At 40.9% G+C, this 17,928-nt stretch overlaps 1 long non-coding RNA gene across 1 annotated transcript in view; it reads right to left on the reverse strand.

Annotated features, from left to right (window-relative positions):
• The window catches only part of LOC144458399 (uncharacterized), a 55,603-nt gene extending 51,154 nt beyond the window's left edge, over window positions 1-4,449 (reverse strand). The window contains exons 1-2 of the long non-coding RNA XR_013487892.1: window positions 4,391-4,449; window positions 3,315-3,451 (exon numbers count right to left, since the gene is read on the reverse strand). This is a non-coding gene — a long non-coding RNA (uncharacterized LOC144458399). The remainder of the gene's footprint in view (window positions 1-3,314; window positions 3,452-4,390) is intronic.
• Between the last annotated feature and the right edge of the window lie 13,479 nt (window positions 4,450-17,928).

The raw sequence follows: 17,928 nt of genomic DNA on the forward strand, positions 1-17,928 counted from the left end.
GTCATCAGTTACAATTTATGAACCCCTTACAAAGAAGGCCTTATTAGAAAGTGGTTTTAAATTTTCATACATGGAATTAACTCTCACCTTATAAAGTTAATTTGCCAAACTGTTGTTTATGTACACATCCAACAGACACTGAGCAGCATGAGCATTACTTTAGAGTCCTGTTTATGGCCACTTGGCAAATGTAAGTTTAATAATCACTCTTTTTTTTGGTCTCCACTACCTCAGTGGGAAATGTCTGGCTCTTAAGCTGCCAAATTGTTTATACCTAGCTTACTTTGTCATGTCGTTTGGTGCTGGACAGGTAGTATACAGAGATTTTTGATTTCTCTGTGTTTAAAGCAGCTGGCTGCTGCTGCTGCTGCTGCTGCTGCTGCTGGAAATGAAGCACTAAACCAAAAGCTGTGGGCCATAAAACCAAAACAATTTTGGTGCAGTCAGTGGCTTAAGTCTGCGACTCATCAGCAGACATTTGGTATCTTCCCTTTTTGTATGCTTGGCCTTCAGCAAATGAAACACATGTTTAATTAAAATGAGATCAGGTGACTGGCTTGGTCATTCAAAAAGTTTCCACTGTCTGGTCATAAATGTCTTGGTGCACTGACTTAAAATCTCTTAAAGGGGCGACAAGTTATTGTTTCATTTCAAGTCAAATATGTTGGGAATCTCAAACAAGAGATAATGTGTCATTGTCCTATAAATTACAGACTGCACAGTTCAAAGGGAATTGCAGATCTTTTTAGACCCAATCCCAATTCTCCCCTTTGGCCCTACACTACAATTTTGGAGTGGCCTCGACTGAGTAGTGGCCCTTCAAAACCAAGCCACAAGGGGTAGGGTTTGAAATCATGACCTAGGAAATGGGATGCCACTTGTTCTGCAGCAGTAGTTAGCTGACAGTGAAGTATCATGGTTCAAACAGCTAAAAGTAACTGAGAAATGGTTGAAATAGCATTATAACATCTGACAGGGCTTTTTCAGAAATGCTTGATATAGAACTCAAATTACATATTCCTTTGCCTCTACGTTAAACTAAGATATCCCAACAGATTTTAACCTTTTTGCATAATTACTTGCGAAGATATGGGCTACTTACATTTTTGCAGTGCCACCTAGAGGGTTGAATGACCACTACCCCTCGATCCCCCTAAAGAAAAGGGACACCCTATACCCTCAGAAGCAGCACTCAAAACGGAGTGGTAGAGCCAAGGGGGAGAATTGGGATTGGCCCTTAATGTAGATAACTGCATTACAGATGTCATTTTACTTCACTGACCCTATACTAATGCTTTATATTGTTAAAAGTGATGGATGAGTGCAGTGCTCATCAGTATCAGTCACATCTTAATGTGTAACACTTGGTTCTGGAAAAGGAAAAAACAGTGGTACAGTTGCTATTACCATGCCACAACCCAAGGCCTCATAAATCAAACAAGGGCTGATCCCTTACTGTCAAGCACTCCAAGACACACTGTGAAATGGAGTTATCAACAAGGGACGGAGGGAGGGGTGAGGTTTGGATGGTGTGTGTGTGTGTGTGTTGGGTGAATGGAAGAAAGTGGATGGTGATAAGATTGAATTAACTCAGTAGTGTGTTTACTTTAAGAGTCAGTGGTGCTGGTTGTAGTCCAGACCAGCTGAGAGTTGTCTACAAAATGAGGGATCAGGGAGGAAGAGTGTTTGTGTGTGTGTGGGTGTGTGTGTGTGTGTGTGTGAGTCCATGTTCATTCCCTACTGTAAGTATTGTACAAAAGGTCAATGGGCTAAAGAAGTAAGTAGCTTGCATCATATACAATAAAAGCAGGAATGCTCTCAATCTGGCTGGATCTTCCTGTTCGTCGGTCTCTCCATCGTGGTTTTTTGTTCTCTCTCTCTCTCTTTCTCTCTGTAGGGATTTAACGTGGATCAGTGTGCCTTGTTGCAGCCAATCACAGCGGTCCTGAGGTCTTTTGTGCCAAGCGTGAGTGTGTTTTTTGAGTTATGTGTACTCAGTGGACTGCAAAATCTAAACACATGCATGCACGCAAGCACACACACACATGCATAAACACAGCAGGTAAACCTACCATATTCTCCTGATGTGCATCATATTTCAGTATTGAATTGCTTGTGAGATAGATAAAGTACCTCCACTTGTACAAATATTTATTGTACGTATATTCCATATAAAGTTGATTATTTGATTGTTTATTTCATATATTATGTTAGTAATTTTATCTCTGAGAAGTTACATTTAATCAGTTTAGCATGTCTAATAGCTACAATGCATATTAGCCTCAGCTGCGAGCACTATGGAGAAGAAGCCAATTACATGTCTACATACAGTCCCACTTTACAGTTCTACAGGAAATGTCTTAACCTGCTTTCATACCAAATTATGATCAGATTCAACAAGTTTACTCCTTGAGAAAAACACAAAATACGTTCTATTTGAATGAACTACCGTCAGGAAAAAAGGAAATCAAGAACACATTTTGCACATTACATTACATATTATCATATTTAGTGACAACTATATGCCCCCCTTGTGTTCCGTGAGAAAAGCCAGAAACGTCTGAGGAAGCAGAGGGGTAAATTTGTTTTCCCAGAACTGTTTGGGGAAAAAATCTAATTTGAATTTAAAATGTCACGGCACTGCTGCCTGTGGCTTACAATGAATGAACTAAAACATGCTCATTGACACATCTTGGTGTTCCTTTACACGTGAAACAAACAAAACTAAAACCCTGATTCATTTTGGGTTCCAACCAATAGTTTAGAAAAGCAGGATCTAATGCTGTGGTATTTTCCTGTTCCTATAGTTCTGCCTCTCTTTACACGCTCTGCTGCTTTTCATTCTCTCACATGGTGATTGCTGTCTGTTTTTCAAGAGCCTAGCGATAGTTCCCTGGTGGATGGGGGGCCATGATACTTTACAGATGTGTATGCCTGTGTGTGTGTGTGTGTGTGTGTGTGTGTGTGTGTGTGTGTGTGTGTGTGTGTGTGTGTGGAGTGTAAGCATGCCAGTGCAGTTTCCAGTGATCTGTTCTTAGGTTTACCAGCAGGCCTATCAGATGAAGAGAGCTTCTGAAATGTTGCTGCAGGTCTCACCTCACCACAACAACTGCAAGTCTGAGGTACATGCATGCATTTGTTTGTGCATACATGCATGGATGTGTTGCTCTTCCTGCCAACCAACATTCCCTTTCCATCCATCAAAAGCAGGACCCAACAAGCCTGCATTTATTAACCAAAGCCATCCTTTGGAAATCCACAGAATCCTCCATAAGTCCCCTATAGCCCCCTTATAAACACTCAAAAAAGCTTACCTCATGCTTTGCCTCATCAAGGATCTGCATTGCCAACCACCATGGACAAAAGGTGGAGACGCCCATCACTCAATAATCAGAGACAGGCCGACTGCATGAACAGACTCAGAGGCAGCCAGCGCTCATCATTTGGGTCACTGTGTTACAAAAGACAAGGAGTGCAATTGTCATGTGAGGATATTTTCTTTCTGTTTGTGTGTCTGTGTGTTAGTGTGCTTTCAACCTCAAGGCGAACAAAGATTATAATAAGAAATTTTATTGCTTTAGCACTTATAAAAACTTACAGTGCTTCATGAAAAGCTTAAAACCAACAAAACATCCACAATAGTTTCATAGAAAAAAAGAGTTGACCCTAACACCATGGCTACCAGACAGAACGTTGGTTCATCTGCAAAGAAAATTATGTTGATTTTGTTGATTTCTTATAATATGACCTGTTTAGAGCAGAGAGCTTAGGTAGATTGAGAAGATAATTGGGCCAAGGATGGATCCTTGTGATACTCCGCAGGCAAACTTTGTTAATGTTTCCTAATAAAGAACATTAAAAAATGGTTAACCACGAAAAAAAGGCTGCACTTAAACAAAGTAAAACATTTTACAAAATCACCCATAAAAGTTGATGGTCAGAGCTCACTCAGTGCTGTGCAGGGCTATGAAACAAAAAAATGTTTTAAGAGAGATTGTGACTGCTCATAAAGTTAGCTGCTGTTTGTTACTGTGCTCTCTGGATCTTTTCACAGGAACAGTAATTTGGATCTTGGTCTATAAGAGGGGTCAAGAGAGGGTTTCCAGAGGAGGTGTTCAGCCACAGCAGTCTTAAAACAAACTGCTACAGTGCCAGCAGTTATTAGTTCCTCATATTCAAAGGCTTTGGTTTGAGTGTCAAATGCACATACAGAGGTGTTATGACAAGAGAGCGATACATCTACAGCTCAGCCATTGTTGGTGAGTCCAGCACACATAGCAGTCCAACCTTTGATTTAGGCTTTTTTTTTCGTAAGTGCTGTACCTTTATATCTCACAGTACAACAAGCATGTGTATGTGTGTGTGGCGACAGGAAAGAGAGAAAGTATACCTTAGTCCTTGGATATGCTCCAGCCAGGCCTTTGTCTGTACTTGAGGATTAAGTGTCTCTCATCAACTACACCCCACTGCTGACTCATAGACACACACTCATACAGAAAATCTCCACTGATTGTGCAAGTCCAGGCCTGTTACAAGTGTTGCAATCACTATTAACACACTTACTGTACACAGGTCATGAAGTGTATCAACACACAAACACTCAAACACAAGTATGATTGTGTACCTGTGCAGATTTGCAAAACTACTTGGATAGAGTCCTTTTGTGTCAACATACGCAACCATAGATGCACACATATACAGATGCTGAGCTGACAAATCATTCGTCCCAGTGACAGCAATAAAGGGTTGATGTGTTCTGCATGCATTCATACACAGTAACATGTGGCTTCACAGCGGTAGGTACTGACAAATGCATATATTAAAAAGCACATGCAACACACAACTCCCACTAACACAACACCCTGACACTTATTATATGTGCAGTAAAGCTCCCTAGACTTAACACCAACAATCAGACAAGACTGTTTTAAGTCAAACTGCCAGAGCACATATTTGGCAGGTCTTGTAGTGACCCTCCTGGGAGAAGGTCAGCCCCCGCTGTTACAGAATAGTGCAGTCTGGAGCGAGTCCCATCTGTATCAAACATGTTGGATATCTGTAACAGTTTATCTCACCATAATTTGACCTGAATGTTTGCAGAAGTTGTATCTGTTGCTTTTTCTAGTCACACAAACAGAAAGACCAAATAAATTTTCAGTTTCTGTTAAGTTCACTTTCTTATACTTAGCATAAAGGCCGGAAACAGAGGAAGACAGCTAGCCTAGATCTGTCCAAAAGTGAAATAATTTGCCTACCAGCACCTCTAAAATACAATATATATCATTTGCTTAAAAACTATTTTAAAAATCACAATTTGTGGCTTTATTGTGAGTAATGTACAGGGCTCTTTCTTGGCAAGCAACAGCTGTGCAGTGACCTCCTGGAGTCTCCTCTAGTTGGGGGCTTCATGGTTGCAGCATGATTCTAGGATGTCACTGCGCACAGCCAAGAAATAGAGTGCTGCCAGAATAAGTCCTAAAACACAGAAATGAGTTAGTATTTCTGCTCTTCCTGTTCCCTCGTCTTAAAGTCCATGTTTTTTTTTTTAATGGGGTTTTGGGTTTGATGCCAGAAATAATTTCAGTAGTTAACACATGCTTAAGAGACGTTTACATTTGGTTCTACAGTATGAAATACCCCACTTGTCAATTTTGATGCTTTTGCACAAGCTAAATGAGACTACAAAGCGTAATCACACTGAAAATGGCTTTACAGCCTCATGGTGGCAACAGTGAAGTTGTGACTCTGATGTCATTCGTTTATCGCCCAATGTTGGTTTTTTACCTCTGGCAATTGCATTCAAGAATCATAAAAGTGGTGTTCATTTTCGAAGATTATCTTGCTGAACAAAACATGTAAGTATCATAAACTTTTGTTTGCCAAGGAGCTTATTTTCTGCAGTTATCCAAAGTCCAGTGAAAAAATCCCATCTGCTTTATGTTGAGGGAACCACGGTGACAATAATCTCTGGATTGCCCTACGAATAAACGTCATCCCTGTAGCATTCTAAAGCCCAGCACAGGTTTCGTACAGATTAAATAAACAATACAGACAGCATCGATTGATAACCTTTAGAGGTGGTTGTTTTCCCATATATTGTTGCTAAGGAACCTGTTTCCCCCTGTTTCTTTATGCTAAGGTAAGCTAACAAGCTTTTGGCCCCAATTCCATATTAATGGGATAGATGTGAGAGTGGTATCGATCTCCTCATCAAACTCTTAGCAAGAAGGAGGAAAACTGTATTTCCAAAATGTTGAGCAATTCCTTTAATGCCTTGTAACATTTGAGGACTGGGACAGGGTTTCAGCTGTGACATCTCCTGGTCTACGTGCAGCTTTAATAAAGACCTATGGGCTCCCTGTGCAGTGTTGCATTTCAAACACTCAGCAGTCATAAACCGTGTTGTTTCCAGGACCCCACTCTGAAAGTCTCAAAGAGGGGTCGTAACACAGGACAGGAGTCCCACCATTGCACCTGATTTGTGTCAGAGGAAGATGGTTACTGGAATAGCACTTGGTTTAAGTCATGTGCATTACTGTCTTTATTTGAAGAGGCCACAGGGAGATTCTGACGCATTCTGGCGCTCCAACAGAGAGCGGCAATGAGAAACAGACCTTAGTTGAGTGGAGGGTGGAGTGGAGGTAGAGAAAGAGGGAGGGGATTATGGAGAAAGTGTGTGAGAGAATTTGATTTCTGACACGTTTTTATGGTTGCAATACAATACCACTTACATCTGATAAAAATACCTTACGCTTAACCAAGCACTAGTAAAGCCAGATAAAGATTAAACTGTCTCACATTTGGAAATCAAGTTCCGGCATGGCAAGAAAATAAGAAAAGGGAAAACAGTGAGCAGAGTAGCAGAGCAAAAGGCAGTTAAATCAAGGTCAACTGCACCGTAACTCATTTTGTTGGCTTGGTGGCCAGTTGGCAGTGCTAACCTGGAAGATCCCAGAGAACCCAGAGTTCCAATTAAGTTCCAATGGGTGGATCTGCATCCAAGGGGGACGCATTTATGTCCCAGTGTCCCATACAGGCTTGACTTCCTGCTGTCCAAGCGGAATGAATGGAGTGTGAAAAGACCATCTGGAAAAATGAGAGGTGATCCAGGAGAAAAAAAGAAGGGACAGAGGGATAAAGAAGTAAGAGGGAGAATGGTGGGATATTTATCTTTTCTGTCAGAGGTAGAGCACAGAGAATCCTTAGAGTTACAAATGACGTCTTGTTGCAGGCCAATTGTGCTGAAAGCTGCATCTAAGTTCTGATTAAAGTGCTGATTTTGATACTACGGATCATAATATTTCATTAGACTGCACAGGAGGTAGTTTGTAATATCTGGTGGAGCTCTTAAATAGTTTTCCTCCTACTTATCTATCTTATTTTTTCAATCTATTGCTGAGAAAGTGTCTGACTGTGCCTCTCTGACCTGTGGAATTCCTCAAGTGTCAGTCTTGGGGCCTGTCATATTCTCCCTTTACTGTACATGCTTTCTGTAGGGCACATCAGTCAGTTTGGCTGTGTGTCTTATCATCACTAAGCTAATGATGTCCAGCTTTATAAATCTGTGAAACCTGGTAACCTTTCAAATTTAGCCATTTTACAAAATTGCCTTAAAAGAAAGGGATTTTAGGAATATTATTTTGGAGAATATGCTTATTTGTTTTTGTGGTTTTTTTCTTGTTTTGTTTTTGTTTTCTCCACTCTCATATTTCTCAAATGAATATGTAGTTGGAGCCAGCAGACAGTTAGCTTAAGTTAGGGAGAAGGGAGAAGGGAGAACACATTTTTTTAATTAAAAAAAAAAAAAAATAGATTAAACAAACGTGAAATAACGGTGGTGAATGTGTGGTTTCCAGAAACCAACTCTGGTAATTTTTGTTTCCCAGTTGCCCTTCTTACAGAATGTTGGTTGTTCAAACCTCTTTTTTTTTTCTCACAATTAAGAAATACTGCCAAAACACGCCCCTTCAACTCATTTGCTCTTGACTGTTGTGATGCAGTCCATTCTTGTTTAAGACAAGAAGCTGCAGCTTCATTATAATAAGATCAAAATTCTGTTGCATGGTTACTAAGTAAGACTTAACAGTGTTCCCATAGCACCCATGTATTGGCTTTGTTACACTGGCTTTGTATCAAATTTAGGGTTGAATGCAAAATCCCTCTAATACTTTTAAGGCGTTACACAATTTGGCTCCACCAAATATCAGTGAGTTGCTGATCCCATTCAGGCCCATGAGGTCTCTCAGGTCATCAGAACCTGGTTGTGCCCCTCTCAGAGTTCAAGACTTGCAGTGACCAAGCCTTTTCTGTCCTGACTCCTTTGGTATGGAACAACCAGCGGTTGAGTGTTTTAAATCTCTACGACCTTTTTATTTTTAAAGGCATTTTGTTCAGACTGCCCCAAATTGAGCCTATTTTCTAACTATTCTTGCTTTTCTAAATTGAATATTTATTCAAATGTTTTTATTGTCTTTTTTGTTACCATGAGACACTTTCTAACCCTGGTTTCAAAAGTACTTTATAAGTTAAGCTTTACTATTTACTTCCACACAAAAAATCTGTGGGTCAAAACCAACTTGGTTTAGGCCAGCATACAGTAATACAAATCTGTGTTGGAAGAAGTATTCAGAAGAAAAAGTACTAATACCATGCTGTGACTCCATTACAAGTAGAAGTCCTGCATTCAAAACCTTACTTAGAAAAAGTCTGAGTATTATTATCAGATGTGCTTAAAGTATGAAAATATTAGTATAATTGTGCTGTAAAATGTCCCCTTAGTGTCTTACTATCATATCTGATGTATTAATGTATTACTGCTACATTAATGTGTAAATTGCATTTTACTGCTGTAGATGTCTCAGATTGTGCTAATTTAAACTCCATTATACACTGTTAGGTCATTTAATCCATGCATCATATTTAATAAGATTATCATATGTTTGTAGTGTCACTGTTCTGTGAGAACCATGTATGTCTAAAAAGTCAACTTTTCATAGTGTCAGAAAAACAGCTCTATTATGTTGCATTTTCCAGCTGATCCAAAAAAAGTTTGATTACATCAATAAGTATGTAGAGAATTCTCTGAACACATAAAGAAATGCCTCATTCTTACGATTATCACAAACATTCAACACCAACACATCTGGAGATACATAATTTTCACTGGACAGGAAGGGAATAGCAAACTGTAATCTGAAAAGTAACCAAAGCTGTCAGACAAATGTAGGGCAGTAAAACGTACAATGTTTATCTCTGAGATGTAGTGGAGTGAAAGTGTAATGTAGCATAAAATGGAAATACTCAAGTATAGTACAAATACCTTAAATTTGTACTTAAGGGCAGCACTTGAGTAAATGTACATACACTCTTACAAATAAAGGCACTAACTCGATCCAAACATACCCATTACAAACCCAACATAAAGGGTTATACCTTAATCCATCTGTGAAAGATTCCACCCAGAACCCCTGAGATGTTGTACTGAGAACCTTTCTGTGGTGTAACGTTTCCAACCAGAAACCTCTCTGGCAGTTCTATCCAGAACCATTCCACCCTCTATGAGTGCTAACAAGAACCCAACCATGGGGCTCCACAAAGAACCTTTTATATTCCAAGAGTTTTCTTCTAGAGCCCACCCAGAGGGTGTACTGTTTGAAACATGGGTAAACATTTGAATATTTGACTGTGAGGATCTTTTAACACCAAGCTTTTAACAATGCTTGAAGAAAACCTTGTTCCAAAAAATGGTTCTTTGGATACAAAGGGTTCTTAATAGAACCCTTACGGTTCAGTTCAGACCAGAGATTTGTGAGACGAGTTGAAACAGGCAGCTACTTGCAATGGGCCATTCTGCAACATTCTAAAAACTTTCTGGTTCACACCAATGCAACTAGACTAGTGAAACTGTGGAAAACAAACAAGATAGACTATATTCATAATAAATAGGTAACAATAATAACCAGTGCCAACTAATCAGTCACTGAGAATGTGTGTGTATGGGTGGGGGGGCATAAGCATACACAGTGAGCAGCAGCAGCGACCAACCGTCCGACACCCCCACACTGTGAAGATGGAAACAGAGGGCTCAGCAGGGATGGAAGTGATGGCTCCATGGGTAGACAACCCAAGACAATAGGTAGTTTTGATCAATCAGGTTAAAACAACACATTGGTTGATGAGTTAATTTAATCCAGTTTTGCATCAGTGGTGGAGTGACGCAAAGTGATTTTTTAGTGTGTAACTGTGGGGTTGTGAGTCTGCCATGGACACATTTATCCAAGCAGTCCCTCCTTCACAAAAAGTGTCAGATTTGATTAGTTGGCTGTAAGATGTGGCTGAAAATTTGAGGAAGAGAAAAATGGTCAATGGGAGAAGAAAGCAATGATGATATAAATGGGAACAGACAGAAAGGGTAACAGACCCAGGTCAAATAATCTTGAACATTTACTTTAACCTGCTTGGAGTACCAGCAGGTTAGGTGGGGTTTACACCATTAAAACAGCTCAAATAGTGTCAAGTCAAGTTGCCAGCCACAGAAAAGTTCAACAAACTGACTTTCAAATACTTTCAAATGATTGTCTAATAGTTCTGGCACTTGTTGTATTGTTCTATGTGGCAAATCCCACCCATCTGGCACCGAGGCAGAGCCAACACAAATCATAAAAATTATTGTCAAACGTTATTTGGCTTAGTTTTTAGGCCCCTGGTGGGAAGGGGGGGAAGGAGAGATGGAAAATAGAAGAGTTATCCTCTCTGCCGTGAGTCTCTAGCTCCCCCAGTGGGGCGGCTGAGGCATCTCTCAGGCATTCTGCATCCGTTTGTCATGTTCTTATCTGTCATCCATTAAAGCATAATGGAGAGCAGATGCCCTGGAGATGGATAGCTAACCATAACACCCACCCACACACACGTACACACACTGAGACACACACAGACATCTGCAGCATCCATAGAACTAGGTCTAATTACATAACACTTGCTTCGCTCCCTGTGGAACACTGGCAACCATGCCAGGTTTTCCAAAATCAAGAGATGCTGGGGTGGTATGTGACACCCACACTCATAAACACACAAAATGACAACTGAAATGTACACTCATGCACACTTAAACAGAAGGAAGTGCGTACAAACACACTTTTCGCACAAATATACAAAACTGATTGAACGATCACAAGCAGTAAAAGACAAACGCACGCACACAGACTCAATTGGTCACACATTCAGATGCAATGATGTAGCGATGGGGAAATGGAACAACAATTAGCGTAACGCCTTGGGAGAGCAACGCCTATAAACTGCTGAGGACGCACAGCCAAGAATAGACCGTCAGAGAAAGGAAAGGAAGAGAGGGAAAGAGGGGAAAAAGTGCACTGTCACTGGGACCGAATCACCACCGAGCCTCATCACCTGCCAAGAAAAACAGCCATCACCAAGAACACAGAAGGAGAAAGAGGAAGAGAAAGAGAGAAACAGACAGGGAGGGATGGAAAGAGAGGAGGGGGAAAGGCAGATGGAGAGAGAAACAGAAGCAGAGGGACAAAGAAAGAGGTACAAAGAGACAGAATAGGGAAGCCAGCGTGAAATGGATAGTTTGCAGTCAGAGTGGAGGTCAGGGCTAGAGGGACGACGTAACTGGACGGCCCTATGAAGGCGATGATGATGATGCACGGATGCTGATTGGAGGTGAAGGGCCGACGCCGTGGAGACGGGGCCAAAGTGGCTGTCCGTTTACGTGGAAACGAACATTGTTATGAGTACAGTTTGTCCTCTGATGTCATCCTCCTGCTTCTCATGGCCGGGCCTTCAGCCATACCGTCCAGCCGAATGCTGGTAACACACACAGAAACACACACGCACACACGCTAACACACACACACACACACACACACACACACATAGAGAGGTATGAAAGAGTAAAAAAAAACACAAAAAATGCAAATAATCACATATTAACACTCACAATTCACAAAAATACATCTACAAAGCTCATACAAATACACACGTTAACATGCAAAGGTGTGAAACAGCAGCTAAGGCCTTATGAATACAACACCTCACTGTCACTCAACACTTGGATGACTTATTATTTTACCATGAATCAACAAAGTGATGATGATACAAGAGGCTCTATTTATGGAGACACAGTGGGTAGGCTGCTGAAAAGTGTTGAGAACTGTCCCCCCTCCCTCTAAATGGAGGCTTTAGAGTCTGGGCAGAGTGTAAGTAAGCCGGCTGTCTCACTCTAGGCTCAGCTCACATTGACCGATTAGATCTCCTTCTGGGTTTGGCGAACGATGACGGATACTGTCACCGTTGGCAAAGTGGGTCTCCACATGCACAGTCACGAGTCTCCACCCTGCAGCCTCCTATCACACTTACACACAGGGAGCAGAACACACACACACACAGCCTACTGGCCTTTGGGTAGCCTGAAACTGACTATCTCATGGATCATAATGGTTTAGTAAATAACAGGAACATGACAAAATATAGAGTCAACCTTCCTGTTAATTATGAGAAAACAGGCCTACAGTACAAATCATTAAGAGTAACATTCATCATGTTAATAGTTTAGCCTATGTAAGTGATCCCATGCAATTGTTATTACACAGAGACAGCTTTTTGGAATAATTTCATGTAAAACAACTACGTAATGTTTGTAGCTATGTGCACGCAGATAGCCAGGCAAGCTGAGTATCTGCACACCAAAGGGCCAGGCATGGCTAAAAACAAGCAGGAGTTCTTTCTGAAATGTTCTGCATGTACAACAATAACTGTACCAAAGGGTGTCATCACAGAAAGCTATATGCTCAGTAGATTGATAAAGGCATAGCCAATGACTTTACAAGATCTTAATCCACTTGATCCACACTGAGCAGGATCAAATGATAAGCTGAGGACTTAATCTGTGAGTTATAGCATACAGCTTTAATAATCTGTGTTTTCCATCAGTTTTAAGTGTTTTTGTATGACTAATCTTTACACAACTGCAGCTTTGAACCATGGTTGGGGAACCACTGGTTCTAAAATAGCTTAGCCTTGCTCATGCCAATAGATGGTAACATTATCAGACATGTTGATAATGCAATGTCAGACATAAACAAGAAATTTGTTTTTCTTCTGTGGCTGTAAATACAACACATGGGTACACCATACATTGTATGAAATAATTGACATAGCCACTGTAATGTCACCTACTGGTTTAATAACAAGATACCAGATGCCAAGACAAGGTGCCTATTCATTCCAATGGAGTTCCTCGGCTAGCACATATGCCAATGAAAGTTGCTAGCTTCCAGATTTACTTTTGCAGTATGCGGCCCACAGAATATGCACAGAAGTGTTTCTCCAGCTGGACCCGCCCATGAGCTCCTGCTCAGCTCATAGACTTTACACTGTGATGACATCACAGATTTTAAAATCGCTCAAATCACTTGAGATAAGTTTTACTAATATAAACCTATAACAATATAAAACATGTTTAAGGTGTTTAACAGTTTAAACAGACGTCTCTTTTATAATGGTGGTCTATGGGCAAAATGCTTTTTGGGCCACAGGGGATATTTAACTGCAATACTCTGAGTGGCCACTGAGAAAAATGGCTGCAGGGCTGAGCAAAGTTCCTGAGGGCCTGCTTTGGCATTTTCACCATCATCATCCTGGGTTTTTGGAGCTATGAGTAACCATATTTGGATGAGAGGGTGAAGGTAACATTAACACTAGCTGTTAGCTTCTTAGCACAGTGCATTTACAGCTGTGTTTAACTGTGATACTAAGGCTAATGCTAATTTGCTAGCCAAAAACAGGCTTAAAACCATTAAAACAAAATGTGCATACTGATAAAATTGATATCCAACTCCTTTGATGGTCTTTTAATCCAACCAAACACTGAACAAGACTTTTTTAGGTGACCAAAAAAACACACTGTAATAGTGTACTCTGTGAATCTGGGGTTACACCATTGTCATGTTACCTGACCGGTGTCAGTGTGACACCAAAACTGTTTTTGTACCAGGCTGTGAATATGTTTATTTCTGCTGTAAAGTTGGGCATTTTAACATGGGGGTCTATATGGGGATATATCCACAAGAGGATTGGCTCATTCTTGAAGCCAGCCTCAAGTGGCTATTTGAGGAACTGCAGTTTCTGGGACTTGCGCATTGGCTTCCGCATTAACCCAACAGTAACTGGCTGTGGCTGGTTAGCTCTGACTACTGACACCGCATCACACACTTCCCTATCCATGTGGTGAGTGGCTAGCTCAGCCTTGTGACTCCACACCTAGTGTGTCATCAGTGTGCCTGACACAGATGCTTGCCCTGCACCTATGCCCCACTGGGTCCAGACTTTGATTTGCTGAGAATCACCTCAACCCAGCAGCACTTGGGCTAGGCTTAAGGCAGTGCTGGCACCCAAAATTGGACCAGTGTTAGATAGACTCTGACATGCCATTTATCACAAGTTTGGCATCAGTCCCAGAACCAGCCATACTGGTTTTAGGCCTCTGTTGGACCCATTTTGGCCTCCTGGGAATCTAACATCAGCTGTGTTATAAACAACATTGGTAGCTTAATTAAGTAGTTCAAATCAGTTTATTTTTGATGTCATATTTCATGTGGGGGAGAGCGGGGCAAAACCTAACACGGGGTAAATTATAACAGTCTTTTTAACGGGTTACACAGGGTTGAACCTTTCATGCTTCGGGCCAGTTGACCACAATATCACCAAACAGTGACCCACAAAATTCCACAAAGATTGGAGTTCAGTGACAAAGAGTGTTTTCAGCTGATTTAAGTAAATGCCTAAAACATAGCACCATTTTGAATTATGTAACCAACTTCATGCAGGTGTTAGCTAAACCTGATAAAATTTCCACCCAGCGGGGTTAGTTGTAACGCAGTCTTACAACTAAGCCACCTATAGCGCATTTTCTCTATTTTTGCACATAAAATGTATGCTCAGTTTGAACTAATGTCCTCAATTAAATGAGATATACTTTCTATTTTAATTTGTCAGGTCCAGAGTTGGGTATAATGCGTTACTTTGTGACGTGTTAGAGTAACCTAACGCGTTAGTTTGCTGTTTGAGTAATCAAATACTTGAGTACATTTTCAAACAAGCCATCAGTTACTTCCTTTACTTTTAGAACGCTGGTCCTTCAGCTCTGAAACAGCAGCGACTGTCTTTTGGTTCTAATAACGGAGATAACGTTAAACCTATCAGTCCAAAAGAAGTCATGAAGCTTGTGGCTCGCTACGTGGTAGAAGAAATGCTGCCGTTGTCTACAGTGGAGTCTAAAAAAAGGTGGAGGACTCACTGACAGACAGGTCAGACTCAGGAGGACTTGCATTATGCCTGGTCCACACTACATGACTTTTCTGCCTGTTCTGAAAGTCACTATGTCACATTGCACGATTGTAGAATCATAAAATCGTGCTGTGACTTGGCCGACAGACATGACACACTACACGATGGTACTCACCAATTATCCCCGGTCGTCTTTCACGATGTGTGTAATGTCATCGGGTTATTCTTGTCCTGTTTTTATTACTTTTACTATTATTTGAGTCACTGTGTCTGTTCATGTGTCAGCCGAAATGTTGTTGTAGTCACCTAAAAGTGCCAGCAGATGGCAGGAGCTACATTTGAAGTGCCGTACGTAAACATTCAAGCTACTGTATCCTTATCTTACTATATAATGACGAAAACTCTGTGGGTGTGTCTGTCTGTCTGTGTGTCTGTTCCACGTTTTTCTCCTCACTGACTTGGTCAATCCATGTGAAATTTGGCACAGTGGTAGAGGGTCATGAGAGGATGCGAATGAAGCAATATTACGTCAATTGGCCAAAGGGGGGCGCTATAGCAACTGATTGAAATTGCAAACTTTGAATGGGCATAACTCATGCCCCGTATGTCGTAGAGACATGAAACTTTGCACAGAGATGCCTCTCCTCATGAGGAACAAATTTGCCTCAAGAGACCATAATTCCGGTTACATAGATTTTCTGCCATTTTGAATTTTTTGAAAAACACTATCTCTTCCTAGGAAGTTTGACCGATCTGCATGAAACTCGGTGAACATAATCTAGGGAGCAATGTCTAAAGTTCCCTCTTGGCAAAAGTTGGAAAACTTACTAAAACTGAGCTTCTATAAGGCAATGAATATTGCAGAGGGCGTGGCTCATCACATAAAGGTGTATAACATCTCAAGGGTTTCACCGATCACCACGCAACTTTGTAGGCATATGACCACACATAATCTGAGGGAACCCCTCCATTATTGACCTGATCAAACAAAATGGGGGCGCTAAAGAGCTAATTTCTTATCTAAGCCTAACCACCATATCGATTTTTACTAAACTTGGTAGATATGTAGAACAGGACGCTTCAAGGTGACTGGAGAAATTTAACTCTAGTTGGCAACTGGGTGACGCTATAACAACAGAAAAATGCTTAAAAATGGCTAAAATGCGACCGATCGCTGTGGCTCCCCCTGTGGCCCAATGGGTTTTTGTTTTTTTTCTAATTTTTGGTATGACTAAGTCATGGTATGGTATGGTGTACATAATCACGGAAACTGTCAGTGTGTCATTCTGTCACTCAGTCATTCTGTCTGTCCCATGTTTTTCAAAAACTCTGTCTGAATACATTGCTCTTCTTAATGGGTTCAGTTGACTATCAAATCTGCAATTTCCTATGACCTGTATCCCAAACACACACCATGTGAAACTGTACATGGGCAACTGTGCACCCAATGGGTATGGGCTAGTGACAAATAATTTACTCATATTGTGATTATGATGTCTTTTTTTTTCCTATAAAGCTTAACATTTTCCAACAGGCCAATACACCCAAAACTGTGTGCTCCATTAGCACAGAAAGGAAATCCCAGTTGCTAAAGTTCACCAGCCAGAGTATACAGCTACTGAACTCTGCTGTAGGTGAGGCCAAACAAGACTTGACCTGTTCCACACATGGATTATTAACACATGACTGGATTTGTTCTTGTTTAATTAGGCTGGTTGATCTGCAAACAACTGCAGCAGGTTTATTTTGGCTAATGTGTCACCACTGGCTGAGTCATGCCATGACAGATGAGGTGAGCTGGGATCTAGAGATAATTATATGTATAGATTGAGTGATTTGAAGTTTCCTTTGTTTTGTTAACTTGTTAATGTTGTCATAGACATCTTGAACACGGACCAAGAAACTATCATATTTCAGAGAGTGGGGAGTGTACTGTACATTAGATGAATTGCTGAGGGCAGTTCAGTAAGAGTCCACTCTTATTTACAGCAGGAGGCTGAGAACAGCAGTTGAGTGGGAAGGATCAAACACTAACACCTGATGGCTGCACTGCAGAGCCACAATTACATATGTGGGGATTTGAACAAGCAGCCGGTATATTTGCAGGTTGGCCTGGTGTCAGTTAACATGTGAATGGAGGTCATAGGTGCAATCCCCTCACCACCCCAAAGGGAAGTATATCACCATTAGGTTGTCCTTAAGCAGGGCACATGGGCCATATCCAAACCCAATATATATGGATTGAAACAAACATAAAGACAAGAACGAAGAGTAAAGGTCACAAATAGTTTAATGAAGGATAATAAGGCAGAAGAAATAATTAAACTAGGTTTATAATTATATGTTTAATTGGAAGTGGTTTAATGGATGACTGTGATTAAGCAGCCTTATCTGTGTAACCTCAGCCAAACTCTTTATAGTTTGTTTATACCAGTAATACAGCAACCAAAGTGCTCTGACAGATATGTGAATGTTCTCTGGGGCCTGATTGTGTAGGTATGTCCTATGGGACACCCAGATAATAGGAGTCCCCTCATAAATTTGCAGCTTTCTAGGGAACTTAGTGTTCTTTGGGCAGCAATGATTGACTGCTGCTCCAAGGGTCATTATTTTCTGGGTGAG

The sequence above is a fragment of the Epinephelus lanceolatus genome, chromosome 17, assembly GCF_041903045.1.
Source record: "Epinephelus lanceolatus isolate andai-2023 chromosome 17, ASM4190304v1, whole genome shotgun sequence".
Taxonomy (NCBI): Eukaryota; Metazoa; Chordata; class Actinopteri; order Perciformes; family Serranidae; genus Epinephelus; species Epinephelus lanceolatus.